Consider the following 16,321-nt stretch of genomic DNA (forward strand, 5'->3'; position numbering starts at 1 on the left):
AGCCCATCTCGGCCCGAGCCGCCGCCGCCCCAGTCTGCCCCGATCTGCTCGAGCTCCTCCTCGCGCCTTCCCCGCCGGCGCCCCGCCTCCAGCTGCCCCGCCGCCAGCATCGCATGCCGAGCTCGCCGCGCCCCTGGCGTCTTCCGCCGCCGACAGCGGCCACTGCCCCGTCTCGCGTCGTCGCCGGCCGTCGCCTCTTTCCGTCGCGTGCCCGGTGGCCACCCCTGCGTCACCGGAGGCCGCCGCGCAGACCGGAGCTCCGGCCACCGGCAGCACCGCCATCAGCCGCCGTCGGCCCGGCCCCAAACGCCTCGCGCCGTCCCCGCAGTTTCTGCCGGCGCCGCCAGCAGCGCGAGCTGCCAGATCCGCCGCGCCTGGAACCGAGCTCGACGGGACCTCCCGCTCCAGCGCCGCCTCGCATGGGCCGCCCCGCGCCGGCCCATCGGCTTCCCTCCCCACGCAGGCCTCGCCTCGTCCCGGGACCGCCTCAAGGCCTTCGGCCCAGCAACCTCCAGGCCGGTTGCTCCCGCTCTCCAGGCCGGCCCAAGTGGCCGAGGTGAAATTCCTCCGCCTGGGCACTTTTTGATTATATTGCACCCCTTGTTAGGCCCGTTAGCCAATAGGAATCTTCGGAATTAATAAATTCCAGTTTTTAACCGAATATTAGATTGCCCGTATCTTTTTACCCGTAAGTCGGAACGACGCGTGTTATATATCGTTTTGGGGTAGCTTCGCGAGTAGAACACGTTTATCCAACATGCATATTTGTTTAACGCTGTTTAGGGTGTCTAATGCTTTGTTTTACGTGCTGATTAGCTAGGATCCATTCCGTAGTTAATTTCCGTGCGTATCCGGATTGCCCGTATGCCATAGATTTTATGTCCATGTTTTAGGGACCATATTTCCCCATATTTTAGAACGGTCACTCGTATTTTTCCGTGTAGGGTTTTGCCGGTAGTTTATTTTCCCGTTTAGAGGTTTTATCTCGCATTATTGTGTGGCGTTATTTCATGTTGCAAACCCCACATATTATATATGTTATGGATTTTTCTGTGCAATTAGTTTTAGCTTTTGAGGAAGTTAGTTCGCGAGATATTTTGACGTGAAGCCCTTTTGTTTAACCCGTAGGTTTTATTCCGGGCCTCGTTTGAATTAGTTGCCAACTGGAGAGTTGATCTTGGGTGTTTTGTTCAGCCCCTGGTATTTTTAGTTGCAATAGAAATGCATGTTTAGGTGTTGTTTGACTGCCCTCAAGTTGCTTGAATAGTGCTGTTTTAGAGGAGCTGAAATATTTCTAAGTCTGGATTCTGTTATTATTTTGTTGCTGTTTTGTTTTGCTTCTAGCTTGTGATCTGTAGCTCTTTTGGGGTTGGTCCAATGGAGTTAGTTGTACCCCTTATGTTTCTCTAGCATGCTGTTAAGTTTCATGCCTTTTGGACTCCTGTAGCTATAGGTTTTGCTGCTGTCAATATTGCTTCAGGCTGAAAAGTGCACTTTCAGAAGGTGTTATTTTCACTAAGTCTGAAATAGTGCGTGAGATGCCATTTTGTGTCTTCTTTTCCTAGTGCTCCTTGCTGCCATGCTAGTTGTTGTTAGTTGTTTGTAGTAGTGAGTCTTGCCCTCTTTCATGCCATGCCTTGCTTGAGTTTACCGGAGTTGTGTAGCCGGAGTTGTGAGGCGTAGAAGTTGCTATGTAGCTGTTTTTGGCAGATTGTAGCGTTTTCTTGTTTTGCTCGTAGTTTTCGAACCGTAGCTCCGATTTGATCGTGTCCTACATGAAACTTGCTTAGAATCTCGTGTAGCTTCATTTTCTCTTGCTGTCTGTATGTTTTGAAGTGCTCGTAGCCGCCGTTGCACACATTTTGCATTCATGCCATCATATCTTGCGGTGCTTGTGTCTTTGGATCCGTAGCTCCGTTGGAGATGTTCTTTACGTGTAGATTGCTTGCCTTGACGCGTAGAATCACGTGAACCTATTTGTTTTGCTGTTTAACAACCAATTAAATGTGTTAATTCAGATCTGGACAGAATTGTAAATTAACTTGTGAGGTCGTCTCGGAGGTGCTATATGTCATTTCCGACCTCACTTAAAATGCCTAGATAGGTAGTTTATTTTCCGCTTCACCTCTTGCATGTTTGACAACGTTAATATCGTTGTGTAGATAATCGGGATAGAACTAACTAATAAACGTGGAGTTCCGTCAATTTGCAACTCGTGCATATTGAACTTCACTTAATGTGTAGTGTTTGATTGTGTGAATTGTCATGCCGTGACTTGCATGTATTCAGTAGCTCATGTATCATATGTGTTGTGCATCGTGTGGTGAATATCGTTTGTTGATTCCTGTTTCTGGTTTTCCCCGTCTCGATAGAGTTCCGCACGCGTGCCGGAATGTGAGGACCCGTTCGACTACGTCGGTTCGTCTGCTTCATGGAGGCATTCTTCTTCCAAGCGGGATCTCAGGCAAGATGATCATTTCCCCAGATACCATTACTATCATCGCCATGCTAGTATTATCGCTTCTATCGATTATGTCTCGTTGCCTACCACATGTTAAATATCAGCCTCTCAACAATGCCATGTTAACCCTCAACCTGTTCAACCTAGCAAACCACTGATTGGCGATACTGCTTGCTTAACCCTGTTTTTAGCGTTGCTAGATGCAGGTGCAGTTGCTTCCATGTGAAACATGGGTTCCTTGTTATATCACCATATTAATGCTATTTATTTTAATGGACCTATATACTTGGTAAAAGGTGGAAGGCTCGGCCTTTCTAGCCTGGTGTTTTGTTCCACCTTTGCCCCCTTTTAGTTACCGGCTACCGGTGTTATGTTCCATAAATGAGCGCTCCTAACACGATCGGGGTTGTTATGGGGACCCCCTTGATAATTCGTTTTAGATTAAAGCTGGTCTGGCAAGGCCCAACATTGGTACTACATTTGCCTAATCACCTAATAAAATTGCATAGGGACCCGCCGGCACCCGCGGACTATTTTAATCAACCCCCGGGCCAGTGCTCCTCATGAGTGTTGGTCCAAAACAGAGCAGCTTATTAACGCTACCCGGGGCAACTCGGCGTTTGGCGTGGTAACCATCGCTCATCCGTCGTGTCCTGAGAACGAGGTACGCGACTCCTATCGGGATCGTCGACACGTCGGGCGGCCTTGCTGGATTAGTTTTACCTTTGACGAGATATCTTGTGCATCGGGATTCCGGTGATGCTTTGGGTAATCTCAGAGTTGAGGTTTTCCCCTAGGGAATCCGACGAGATCGCGAGCTTCGTGGTTGAGGATTTCTATGTGGCTTGTGGTAGTTTGTGATGGACTAGTTGGAGCACCCCTGCAGGGTTAAATCTTTCGGAAAGCCGTGCCCGCGGTTATGTGGCAACGTGGAAACTTTGTTTAACACTGGTTATAGATAACTTGAAGTTAATTAATTAAAATATGCCAACCGTGTGCGTAACCGTGACTGACTCTTTCGTGAGTTCCTTCTCCGATCGAGGACACGGTGGGGTGATGTCTGACGTAGGCAGGTGTTCAGGATCATTCATTTGATCATCAGTAGTTCACGTCCGTTATGCGTAGATCTTCCCCCTCTTATTCCTTGTACTCGTAAGTTTAGCCACCAAATATATGCTTAGCCGCTGCTGCAACCTCTCCACTTAACCATGCCTTACCCATTAAGCTTTGCTAGTCTTGATACCTTTGGAAATGAGATTGCTGAGTCCCCTGTGGCTCACAGATTACTACAACACCAGTTGCAGGTACATGTAAAGGTTACTTGACGCGAGCGCGTTGATTGTTCATTTGGAGTTGCTTCTTCTTCTTCTTCATCGATCTAGGATGGGTTCCAGGCCGGCAGCCTGGGATAGCAAGGATGGACGTCGTTCTTCTTTTGTCATTTGTTTTCGTCCGTAGTCGGACCCTGCTCTTACTCTTGATGATTATGTAATGTACTGATGTGACTCTGATGTAGCTTGTGGCGAGTGTAAGCTAGCTCTTTATATATCTCTTCCTTTCAGTACATGTACTTGTAACGATATCCATTCTTGCGACACGACGAGATGCGCTTCTATCCCTGACGAGGCCCTCGTGCCAAATTGAGGATAGGGTCGCATCTTGGGCGTGACAAGTTGGTATCAGAGCAAGGACCGACCTAGGAGCCCCCTTGATTAATTAAACTTGGCCGAGTCGAGTCTAGTGAAAAACTATTTGAGTCTTAGTTATATATCGGAGTGTAGGATTCTTTTTTCTCCTCTTCTATGCTCTGGTGAGGAATCTTGACGTAATAATTTACTCTACTCCTCTTCTCACTCAAAAATTTTAGGATCACGCGGATATTCTTGGAATCTATATGATGCCGATGTGACGGAGTTCTGTCTTGGTGCCTCCTGTCTGACTTGATCTTCTTCCGGGGAGTTGAGCTCCAGGGAATTCTCGAGCACATCGTTATCATTCAGATTTCTTAGTATCTTAGGACGAAGGATGTTCGTAATTGCTTCAATACTGGTAGTGGCAAGATAACCCCGATGTCCCCAGTACCGGTGCAGATTGTTCGGGGGTACTGCCATACTTTGTATCGTTGTGATCACGAGGGTCTGTTGTAGATGAAGGTCCGAGATTCTGGTCGTGTGTTGACGGATGTGATACAAGTGACGGTTTAGTATAGGAGTTGTGTGATATTACTCCTTGTATCCGTGTACCAGATTGCATGACCAGATATTTCGGGAATTCATAGGTGGGAATTCAAGTAGTTGCTTATAGGACAATCTTCCAACAAATGCATGATGTTAGGTTGGGGTTCGACATCTAGTGGATTCGTTTGTTCACGGTCGACTTACAGCGGTACACGTTGTGTCTTAAAGAGTCCTTGTAGCTTGCTACGACTCAGGGACGCTTCGTATGTCAGGTGCACTGCCTTGCACTTGATGGCTTCTGTAAATCGTGCCCGTGCGATCCTGTCCACGAAAATATCGGACGAAATCTTTCGCATGAGTTTGTTCTGGCTTGTTTCGTAAGCCACACCCTTTGTTTTGTTGAACTATGGTAATTCAAGTTGCGTCGATGTCAAGTGGTGATTTCAGATCTTTCCTAATCTGTGTTCTCATACTTTATGTGAGAGTGCTAATCCTTTTGGTCAATCAGTTGTCTTGTCAATTCTTGTCAACCGGAGTCATCGTATCAAGTCTTTTCAATCGATGTGTTTCTCTCCAAGTGGATTCAACCCTCTCCATTTTGCAAGATCGTTCCCTCATTTCATCCGGAGTTCATCTCATCTGTCCCATGTCGTCTTTGTTTTTCCCCACCCTCCCGCCCTTTTTCTTCGGTGATTGGTTTTCATCCAAGTGCATTCATTTCATTGTGCTTTCGCTGTCTGTTCTTTTCTCTCCTACCCGGTGATTCGTTGTGAAGATTCTCAAGAGCTTTGTGTTCATCTTTGTTCAATCTTGTTATCTTTCCGGTGAAGTTAATTCAGTTGTCCGTGTTCATCATATCCTAATTATCCTTGTAATTCTTTTTCATGTTGGAGATTCTTATCAGCATATCCTGTTATTCATTCATTTTTTTTCTATCCGGTGTGTTGAAGATATCTCGGACTTTCTGGCTTCGGATCTTTAATTATGTCGAGGTGCTCAACCTCATCTAGTCTTCATTTGTACCGGCGCTATATCAATCTTTCTAGTAATCTTTTCAACGGTGATTTCTTTGAGTGGGCCCATAACCCACAGGTTCTTTCCCAGGATCTTACCTGGCTCTTTTAATCATCTCCGGAGATCTTTAATTCTTTTCAACTATGACGTAAGTATGATTTCATCAGTCATATTCATTCTTCAAGATCAATTGGAGTTAATTCTCATATTTGGCTCAATCTTGCATTCTTCTTTATTCCGGAGGTCTCAGCTATTCTTGGTGTTGTTCCTCGTCATCATTCTTAGCTTGCAAATTCGAAGGAGTGTTTTTCTCGAATCTTGGTCCATTCTCTTGGAGATTCATCATTTCAACTTGGTGCTATGATCTTCAATTGTTTCTATCTTGAGTAATCCCTTTCTTGCTATCCGGTGCATTTCTGAATTGTTTCATTCTCGATTCTCCGAAGGCCATCATTTTAGAAGATTCTTCGTTCTCATCTTTCAGCTTTCATCTTCAATTCTTCTCAATTGTTGTCTCTTCGTTGTCTCTCGTTTATCCGGTGCCTTGTTCTAGTTGTCTCTAAGGTGGCTCATGATCTCTTTCTCATGTATCTCCAGTCATTCAGGGTTGGCTCATTCATTTCAATTCTCACCCGTGCCTCTTTCAAGATTTCTTCTAGTTTGTGCTCATATCTCTCCTCAATCTTTTTAGAAGAATAAGTGATATGCTAAATCCGTTGATTGTCATCAGTTTAACTTGATGAAGGATAAGCATAACATAATTCTTATTCTTGTTCATAGTAATCTGAATTCTTCTTCCGGAGTGCCTCATGATATCAATTCATTTGCTCTAGTGTTCTTGTCTTTCTTTTCCGGAGTTCCAAGTTTTCTCAAGTGTCTCTTCGTGTTGCTTCATCTAAATCTTGGCAAGGCTTCAATCTTATTCTTTCATCCTTCTTATCTTTGCATCGTCCTTTTCATATGGAGGCTCGTCATGGTGATTCTTCAAGGATGTGATTTTTCTCAGAGTGTTCTTCAACATTCCTCTTGGAGTACCTCAAGTATTCTTTCTCTTCCATTTTCAGTGCATTGTGCTTTCTTTATCCTTTGAGGTGGTATTATAGCCTTCTTGTTAGTGTAGGAGTCTCGAAGAGTTTCCTTTCAAGAATGAGATAATTAAACCCACCAATTCTATGGTGTTGAGATTTTTTTCAACCCATGATTTCTTCATTGAGCTATTTTGGTTTGGATTGCACCTAAAACTTTTCCTATGGATTGTGCTATCATGGTGCTTGTCATTAATCCCAGCTCTCAATATATCCTCTCGGTGTAAGAAGTTTTCATATCTTTGCCCTCATCTATCCTTGGTTCTTGTAGTGGTTGGTTGTCACCTCATATTTGTTGAGATGATTTTGATAAGTCCACTACTATCTTGTTCTTTTCGTTGTTGGTTTTCCAACTACTCCGTCTATTCTTCTATCCGGAGGCTCTTCAATTCTATTGTGATGGTAGTTGTCATTCTTTTGTCTTCATTCTCTTCTTCCGTATGAGCTAGTTCATATTCTTTTGTTCCGGAGGCCTTGTGATGTTGCTCTTTTGGGTCTATTATGTCGTTCTTTCAAGATCATGGTGTTTCCTTGTTCTATTTGTTTGTTGTTATGAATATTATCTATTTCTTCTACCGTTTCGATTTTTCTGTCCCTTTTTCCTACCGGAGTGCTGCCGAAAATTTCCGTGAATTCTTGTTTCTTTCTCATATAATTCCCCGTCTCTTTGCAACCTTCAAGGATTGTTGTTTTCACTCGTTTGTCAAAGAAGCGACTAAATTTTAACCTCTTGTTCTTTCTCTTCCTCTCCCCCTTTCATTCTTGGATCTCGGGGCGAGATCCTCTTGTAGTGTAGGAGTGTTGTGACACCCCGATGCCGACGTTCTAGAAGCTTCCCCTTTTCTTTCCGTTTTCGTCGTGTGCGTATTTTCAGTTGCCGCATCATCATCGCATCATGCGCATCATCTGCATTGCATCGGCGTCTCCGTTGCCGCCCGTTTTCAAACTTGCATTCGTTAGTAGTTGCCGGTTCACGTCGTTGTTCGTTCTGAGCCCGACCGCACACGCACGCGCCCGCGGCACCGTCGAAACCCTGTTTTTAAAGTGCGTTTAAAACACTCTCTGATCGAGGTGAAACTTGGCACGCGGTCGCGATTAGATATAGCGAGGCCGCCTGCCGAATTTCATCGCGATCGGAGACCGTCTGGTACCCGAACGGCCGCCCGTAGCGGTACCGTCTTCGGTTATTCGTCGGACGTCTGTCGGTGGTTTTAAGTCGATGCCGCGCCGCACCACTTCCCTCTCATCTTAGCCAACGCCACTCTACACACCTAACCCTAACCCGCCTCTCCGTTCGGACCGCACGAACGCGTCCGGAGGGTCGAAAAACCCCCAGAAACGCTGCACCCTAGCCCATTTCCCTATTTAAGCCCCCCTCCCTGCCTATTTTGGACGCCCCCCTAATCCCTCCTCATTTTCCGTGCCGCCCCACCAAACCCTAGCCACTCTCCTCCCACCTGTCTCCCTCCTCCAGCCGCCGGCCCGCTAGGCCCGCGCGCGGCCCGCCCGAGCCCATCTCGGCCCGAGCCGCCGCCGCCCCAGTCTGCCCCGATCTGCCCGAGCTCCTCCTCGCGCCTTCCCCGCCGGCGCCCCGCCTCCAGCTGCCCCGCCGCCAGCATCGCATGCCGAGCTTGCCGCGCCCCTGGCGTCTTCCGCCGCCGGCAGCGGCCAGTGCCCCGTCTCGCGTCGTCGCCGGCCGTCGCCTCTTTCCGTCGCGTGCCCGGTGGCCAGCCCCCGCGTCACCGGAGGCCGCCGCGCAGACCGGAGCTCCGGCCACCGGCAGCACCGCCATCAGCCGCCGTCGGCCCGGCCCCAAACGCCTCGCGCCGTCCCCGCAGTTTCTGCCGGCGCCGCCAGCAGCGCGAGCTGCCAGATCCGCCGCGCCTGGAACCGAGCTCGACGGGACCTCCCGCTCCAGCGCCGCCTTGCATGGGCCGCCCCGCGCCGGCCCATCGGCTTCCCTCCCCACGCAGGCCTCGCCTCGTCCCGGGACCGCCTCAAGGCCTTCGGCCCAGCAACCTCCAGGCCGGTTGCTCCCGCTCTCCAGGCCGGCCCAAGTGGCCGAGGTGAAATTCCTCCGCCTGGACACTTTTTGATTATATTGCACCCCTTGTTAGGCCCGTTAGCCAATAGGAATCTTCGGAATTAATAAATTCCAGTTTTTAACCGAATATTAGATTGCCCGTATCTTTTTACCCGTAAGTCGGAACGACGAGTGTTATATATCGTTTTGGGGTAGCTTCGCGAGTAGAACACGTTTATCCAACATGCATATTTGTTTAACGCTATTTAGGGTGTCTAATGCTTTGTTTTACGTGCTGATTAGCTAGGATCCATTCCGTAGTTAATTTCCGTGCGTATCCGGATTGCCCGTATGCCATAGATTTTATGTCCATGTTTTAGGGACCATATTTCCACGTATTTTAGAACGGTCACTCGTATTTTTTCGTGTAGGGTTTTGCCGGTAGTTTATTTTCCCGTTTAGAGGTTTTATCTCGCATTATTGTGTGGCGTTATTTCGTGTTGCAAACCCCACATATTATATATGTTTCCGGGGTAGAAAAATCCCATGGATTTTTCTGTGCAATTAGTTTTAGCTTTTGAGGAAGTTAGTTCGCGAGATATTTTGACGTGAAGCCCTTTTGTTTAACCCGTAGGTTTTATTCCGGGCCTCGTTTGAATTAGTTGCCAACTGGAGAGTTGATCTTGGGTGTTTTGTTCAGCCCCTGGTATTTTTAGTTGCAATAGAAATGCATGTTTAGGTGTTGTTTGACTGCCCTCAAGTTGCTTGAATAGTGCTGTTTTAGAGGAGCTGAAATATTTCTAAGTCTGGATTCTGTTATTATTTTGTTGCTGTTTTGTTTTGCTTCTAGCTTGTGATCTGTAGCTCTTTTGGGGTTGGTCCAATGGAGTTAGTTGTACCCCTTATGTTTCTCTAGCATGCTGTTAAGTTTCATGCCTTTTGGACTCCTGTAGCTATAGGTTTTGCTGCTGTCAATATTGCTTCAGGCTGAAAAGTGCACTTTCAGAAGGTGTTATTTTCACTAAGTCTGAAATAGTGCGTGAGATGCCATTTTGTGTCTTCTTTTCCTAGTGCTCCTTGCTACCATGCTAGTTGTTGTTAGTTGTTTGTAGTAGTGAGTCTTTCCCTCTTTCATGCCATGCCTTGCTTGAGTTTACCGGAGTTGTGTAGCCGGAGTTGTGAGGCGTAGAAGTTGCTATGTAGCTGTTTTTGGCAGATTGTAGCGTTTTCTTGTTTTGCTCGTAGTTTTCGAACCGTAGCTCCGATTTGATCGTGTCCTACATGAAACTTGCTTAGAATCTCGTGTAGCTTCATTTTCTCTTGCTGTCTGTATGTTTTGAAGTGCTCGTAGCCGCCGTTGCACACATTTTGCATTCATGCCATCATATCTTGCGGTGCTTGTGTCTTTGGATCCGTAGCTCCGTTGGAGATGTTCTTTACGTGTAGATTGCTTGCCTTGACGCGTAGAATCACGTGAACCTATTTGTTTTGCTGTTTAACAACCAATTAAATGTGTTAATTCAGATCTGGACAGAATTGTAAATTAACTTGTGAGGTCGTCTCGGAGGTGCTATATGTCATTTCCGACCTCACTTAAAATGCCTAGATAGGTAGTTTATTTTCCGCTTCACCTCTTGCATGTTTGACAACGTTAATATCGTTGTGTAGATAATCGGGATAGAACTAACTAATAAACGTGGAGTTCCGTCAATTTGCAACTCGTGCATATTGAACTTCACTTAATGTGTAGTGTTTGATTGTGTGAATTGTCATGCCGTGACTTGCATGTATTCAGTAGCTCATGTATCATATGTGTTGTGCATCGTGTGGTGAATATCGTTTGTTGATTCCTGTTTCTGGTTTTCCCCGTCTCGATAGAGTTCCGCACGCGTGCCGGAATGTGAGGACCCGTTCGACTACGTCGGTTCGTCTGCTTCATGGAGGCATTCTTCTTCCAAGCGGGATCTCAGGCAAGATGATCATTTCCCCAGATACCATTACTATCATCGCCATGCTAGTATTATCGCTTCTATCGATTATGTCTCGTTGCCTACCACATGTTAAATATCAGCCTCTCAACAATGCCATGTTAACCCTCAACCTGTTCAACCTAGCAAACCACTGATTGGCGATACTGCTTGCTTAACCCTGTTTTTAGCGTTGCTAGATGCAGGTGCAGTTGCTTCCATGTGAAACATGGGTTCCTTGTTATATCACCATATTAATGCTATTTATTTTAATGGACCTATATACTTGGTAAAAGGTGGAAGGCTCGGCCTTTCTAGCCTGGTGTTTTGTTCCACCTTTGCCCCCTTTTAGTTACCGGCTACCGGTGTTATGTTCCATAAATGAGCGCTCCTAACACGATCGGGGTTGTTATGGGGACCCCCTTGATAATTCGTTTTAGATTAAAGCTGGTCTGGCAAGGCCCAACATTGGTACTACATTTGCCTAATCACCTAATAAAATTGCATAGGGACCCGCCGGCACCCGCGGACTATTTTAATCAACCCCCGGGCCAGTGCTCCTCATGAGTGTTGGTCCAAAACAGAGCAGCTTATTAACGCTACCCGGGGCAACTCGGCGTTTGGCGTGGTAACCATCGCTCATCCGTCGTGTCCTGAGAACGAGGTACGCGACTCCTATCGGGATCGTCGACACGTCGGGCGGCCTTGCTGGATTAGTTTTACCTTTGACGAGATATCTTGTGCATCGGGATTCCGGTGATGCTTTGGGTAATCTCAGAGTTGAGGTTTTCCCCTAGGGAATCCGACGAGATCGCGAGCTTCGTGGTTGAGGATTTCTATGTGGCTTGTGGTAGTTTGTGATGGACTAGTTGGAGCACCCCTGCAGGGTTAAATCTTTCGGAAAGCCGTGCCCGCGGTTATGTGGCAACGTGGAAACTTTGTTTAACACTGGTTATAGATAACTTGAAGTTAATTAATTAAAATATGCCAACCGTGTGCGTAACCGTGACTGACTCTTTCGTGAGTTCCTTCTCCGATCGAGGACACGGTGGGGTGATGTCTGACGTAGGCAGGTGTTCAGGATCATTCATTTGATCATCAGTAGTTCACGTCCGTTATGCGTAGATCTTCCCCCTCTTATTCCTTGTACTCGTAAGTTTAGCCACCAAATATATGCTTAGCCGCTGCTGCAACCTCTCCACTTAACCATGCCTTACCCATTAAGCTTTGCTAGTCTTGATACCTTTGGAAATGAGATTGCTGAGTCACCTGTGGCTCACAGATTACTACAACACCAGTTGCAGGTACATGTAAAGGTTACTTGACGCGAGCGCGTTGATTGTTCATTTGGAGTTGCTTCTTCTTCTTCTTCATCGATCTAGGATGGGTTCCAGGCCGGCAGCCTGGGATAGCAAGGATGGACGTCGTTCTTCTTTTGTCATTTGTTTTCGTCCGTAGTCGGACCCTGCTCTTACTCTTGATGATTATGTAATGTACTGATGTGACTCTGATGTAGCTTGTGGCGAGTGTAAGCTAGCTCTTTATATATCTCTTCCTTTCAGTACATGTACTTGTAACGATATCCATTCTTGCGACACGACGAGATGCGCTTCTATCCCTGACGAGGCCCTCGTGCCAAATTGAGGATAGGGTCGCATCTTGGGCGTGACAAGTTGGTATCAGAGCAAGGACCGACCTAGGAGCCCCCTTGATTGATTAAACTTGGCCGAGTCGAGTCTAGTGAAAAACTATTTGAGTCTTAGTTATATATCGGAGTGTAGGATTCTTTTTTCTCCTCTTCTATGCTCTGGTGAGGAATCTTGACGTAATAATTTACTCTACTCCTCTTCTCACTCAAAAATTTTAGGATCACGCGGATATTCTTGGAATCTATATGATGCCGATGTGACGGAGTTCTGTCTTGGTGCCTCCTGTCTGACTTGATCTTCTTCCGGGGAGTTGAGCTCCAGGGAATTCTCGAGCACATCGTTATCATTCAGATTTCTTAGTATCTTAGGACGAAGGATGTTCGTAATTGCTTCAATACTGGTAGTGGCAAGATAACCCCGATGTCCCCAGTACCGGTGCAGATTGTTCGGGGGTACTGCCATACTTTGTATCGTTGTGATCACGAGGGTCTGTTGTAGATGAAGGTCCGAGATTCTGGTCGTGTGTTGACGGATGTGATACAAGTGACGGTTTAGTATAGGAGTTGTGTGATATTACTCCTTGTATCCGTGTACCAGATTGCATGACCAGATATTTCGGGAATTCATAGGTGGGAATTCAAGTAGTTGCTTATAGGACAATCTTCCAACAAATGCATGATGTTAGGTTGGGGTTCGACATCTAGTGGATTCGTTTGTTCACGGTCGACTTACAGCGGTACACGTTGTGTCTTAAAGAGTCCTTGTAGCTTGCTACGACTCAGGGACGCTTCGTATGTCAGGTGCACTGCCTTGCACTTGATGGCTTCTGTAAATCGTGCCCGTGCGATCCTGTCCACGAAAATATCGGACGAAATCTTTCGCATGAGTTTGTTCTGGCTTGTTTCGTAAGCCACACCCTTTGTTTTGTTGAACTATGGTAATTCAAGTTGCGTCGATGTCAAGTGGTGATTTCAGATCTTTCCTAATCTGTGTTCTCATACTTTATGTGAGAGTGCTAATCCTTTTGGTCAATCAGTTGTCTTGTCAATTCTTGTCAACCGGAGTCATCGTATCAAGTCTTTTCAATCGATGTGTTTCTCTCCAAGTGGATTCAACCCTCTCCATTTTGCAAGATCGTTCCCTCATTTCATCCGGAGTTCATCTCATCTGTCCCATGTCGTCTTTGTTTTTCCCCACCCTCCCGCCCTTTTTCTTCGGTGATTGGTTTTCATCCAAGTGCATTCATTTCATTGTGCTTTCGCTGTCTGTTCTTTTCTCTCCTACCCGGTGATTCGTTGTGAAGATTCTCAAGAGCTTTGTGTTCATCTTTGTTCAATCTTGTTATCTTTCCGGTGAAGTTAATTCAGTTGTCCGTGTTCATCATATCCTAATTATCCTTGTAATTCTTTTTCATGTTGGAGATTCTTATCAGCATATCCTGTTATTCATTCATTTTTTTTCTATCCGGTGTGTTGAAGATATCTCGGACTTTCTGGCTTCGGATCTTTAATTATGTCGAGGTGCTCAACCTCATCTAGTCTTCATTTGTACCGGCGCTATATCAATCTTTCTAGTAATCTTTTCAACGGTGATTTCTTTGAGTGGGCCCATAACCCACAGGTTCTTTCCCAGGATCTTACCTGGCTCTTTTAATCATCTCCGGAGATCTTTAATTCTTTTCAACTATGACGTAAGTATGATTTCATCAGTCATATTCATTCTTCAAGATCAATTGGAGTTAATTCTCATATTTGGCTCAATCTTGCATTCTTCTTTATTCCGGAGGTCTCAGCTATTCTTGGTGTTGTTCCTCGTCATCATTCTTAGCTTGCAAATTCGAAGGAGTGTTTTTCTCGAATCTTGGTCCATTCTCTTGGAGATTCATCATTTCAACTTGGTGCTATGATCTTCAATTGTTTCTATCTTGAGTAATCCCTTTCTTGCTATCCGGTGCATTTCTGAATTGTTTCATTCTCGATTCTCCGAAGGCCATCATTTTAGAAGATTCTTCGTTCTCATCTTTCAGCTTTCATCTTCAATTCTTCTCAATTGTTGTCTCTTCGTTGTCTCTCGTTTATCCGGTGCCTTGTTCTAGTTGTCTCTAAGGTGGATCATGATCTCTTTCTCATGTATCTCCAGTCATTCAGGGTTGGCTCATTCATTTCAATTCTCACCCGTGCCTCTTTCAAGATTTGTTCTAGTTTGTGCTCATATCTCTCCTCAATCTTTTTAGAAGAATAAGTGATATGCTAAATCCGTTGATTGTCATCAGTTTAACTTGATGAAGGATAAGCATAACATAATTCTTATTCTTGTTCATAGTAATCTGAATTCTTCTTCCGGAGTGCCTCATGATATCAATTCATTTGCTCTAGTGTTCTTGTCTTTCTTTTCCGGAGTTCCAAGTTTTCTCAAGTGTCTCTTCGTGTTGCTTCATCTAAATCTTGGCAAGGCTTCAATCTTATTCTTTCATCCTTCTTATCTTTGCATCGTCCTTTTCATATGGAGGCTCGTCATGGTGATTCTTCAAGGATGTGATTTTTCTCAGAGTGTTCTTCAACATTCCTCTTGGAGTACCTCAAGTATTCTTTCTCTTCCATTTTCAGTGCATTGTGCTTTCTTTATCCTTTGAGGTGGTATTATAGCCTTCTTGTTAGTGTAGGAGTCTCGAAGAGTTTCCTTTCAAGAATGAGATAATTAAACCCACCAATTCTATGGTGTTGAGATTTTTTTCAACCCATGATTTCTTCATTGAGCTATTTTGGTTTGGATTGCACCTAAAACTTTTCCTATGGATTGTGCTATCATGGTGCTTGTCATTAATCCCAGCTCTCAATATATCCTCTCGGTGTAAGAAGTTTTCATATCTTTGCCCTCATCTATCCTTGGTTCTTGTAGTGGTTGGTTGTCACCTCATATTTGTTGAGATGATTTTGATAAGTCCACTACTATCTTGTTCTTTTCGTTGTTGGTTTTCCAACTACTCCGTCTATTCTTCTATCCGGAGGCTCTTCAATTCTATTGTGATGGTAGTTGTCATTCTTTTGTCTTCATTCTCTTCTTCCGTATGAGCTAGTTCATATTCTTTTGTTCCGGAGGCCTTGTGATGTTGCTCTTTTGGGTCTATTATGTCGTTCTTTCAAGATCATGGTGTTTCCTTGTTCTATTTGTTTGTTGTTATGAATATTATCTATTTCTTCTACCGTTTCGATTTTTCTGTCCCTTTTTCCTACCGGAGTGCTGCCGAAAATTTCCGTGAATTCTTGTTTCTTTCTCATATAATTCCCCGTCTCTTTGCAACCTTCAAGGATTGTTGTTTTCACTCGTTTGTCAAAGAAGCGACTAAATTTTAACCTCTTGTTCTTTCTCTTCCTCTCCCCCTTTCATTCTTGGATCTCGGGGCGAGATCCTCTTGTAGTGTAGGAGTGTTGTGACACCCCGATGCCGACGTTCTAGAAGCTTCCCCTTTTCTTTCCGTTTTCGTCGTGTGCGTATTTTCAGTTGCCGCATCATCATCGCATCATGCGCATCATCTGCATTGCATCGGCGTCTCCGTTGCCGCCCGTTTTCAAACTTGCATTCGTTAGTAGTTGCCGGTTCACGTCGTTGTTCGTTCTGAGCCCGACCGCACACGCACGCGCCCGCGGCACCGTCGAAACCCTGTTTTTAAAGTGCGTTTAAAACACTCTCTGATCGAGGTGAAACTTGGCACGCGGTCGCGATTAGATATAGCGAGGCCGCCTGCCGAATTTCATCGCGATCGGAGACCGTCTGGTACCCGAACGGCCGCCCGTAGCGGTACCGTCTTCGGTTATTCGTCGGACGTCTGTCGGTGGTTTTAAGTCGATGCCGCGCCGCACCACTTCCCTCTCATCTTAGCCAACGCCACTCTACACACCTAACCCTAACCCGCCTCTCCGTTCGGACCGCACGAACGCGTCCGGA

Source organism: Hordeum vulgare, chromosome 5H (genome assembly GCF_904849725.1).
Source record: "Hordeum vulgare subsp. vulgare chromosome 5H, MorexV3_pseudomolecules_assembly, whole genome shotgun sequence".
Classification (NCBI taxonomy): domain Eukaryota; kingdom Viridiplantae; phylum Streptophyta; class Magnoliopsida; order Poales; family Poaceae; genus Hordeum; species Hordeum vulgare.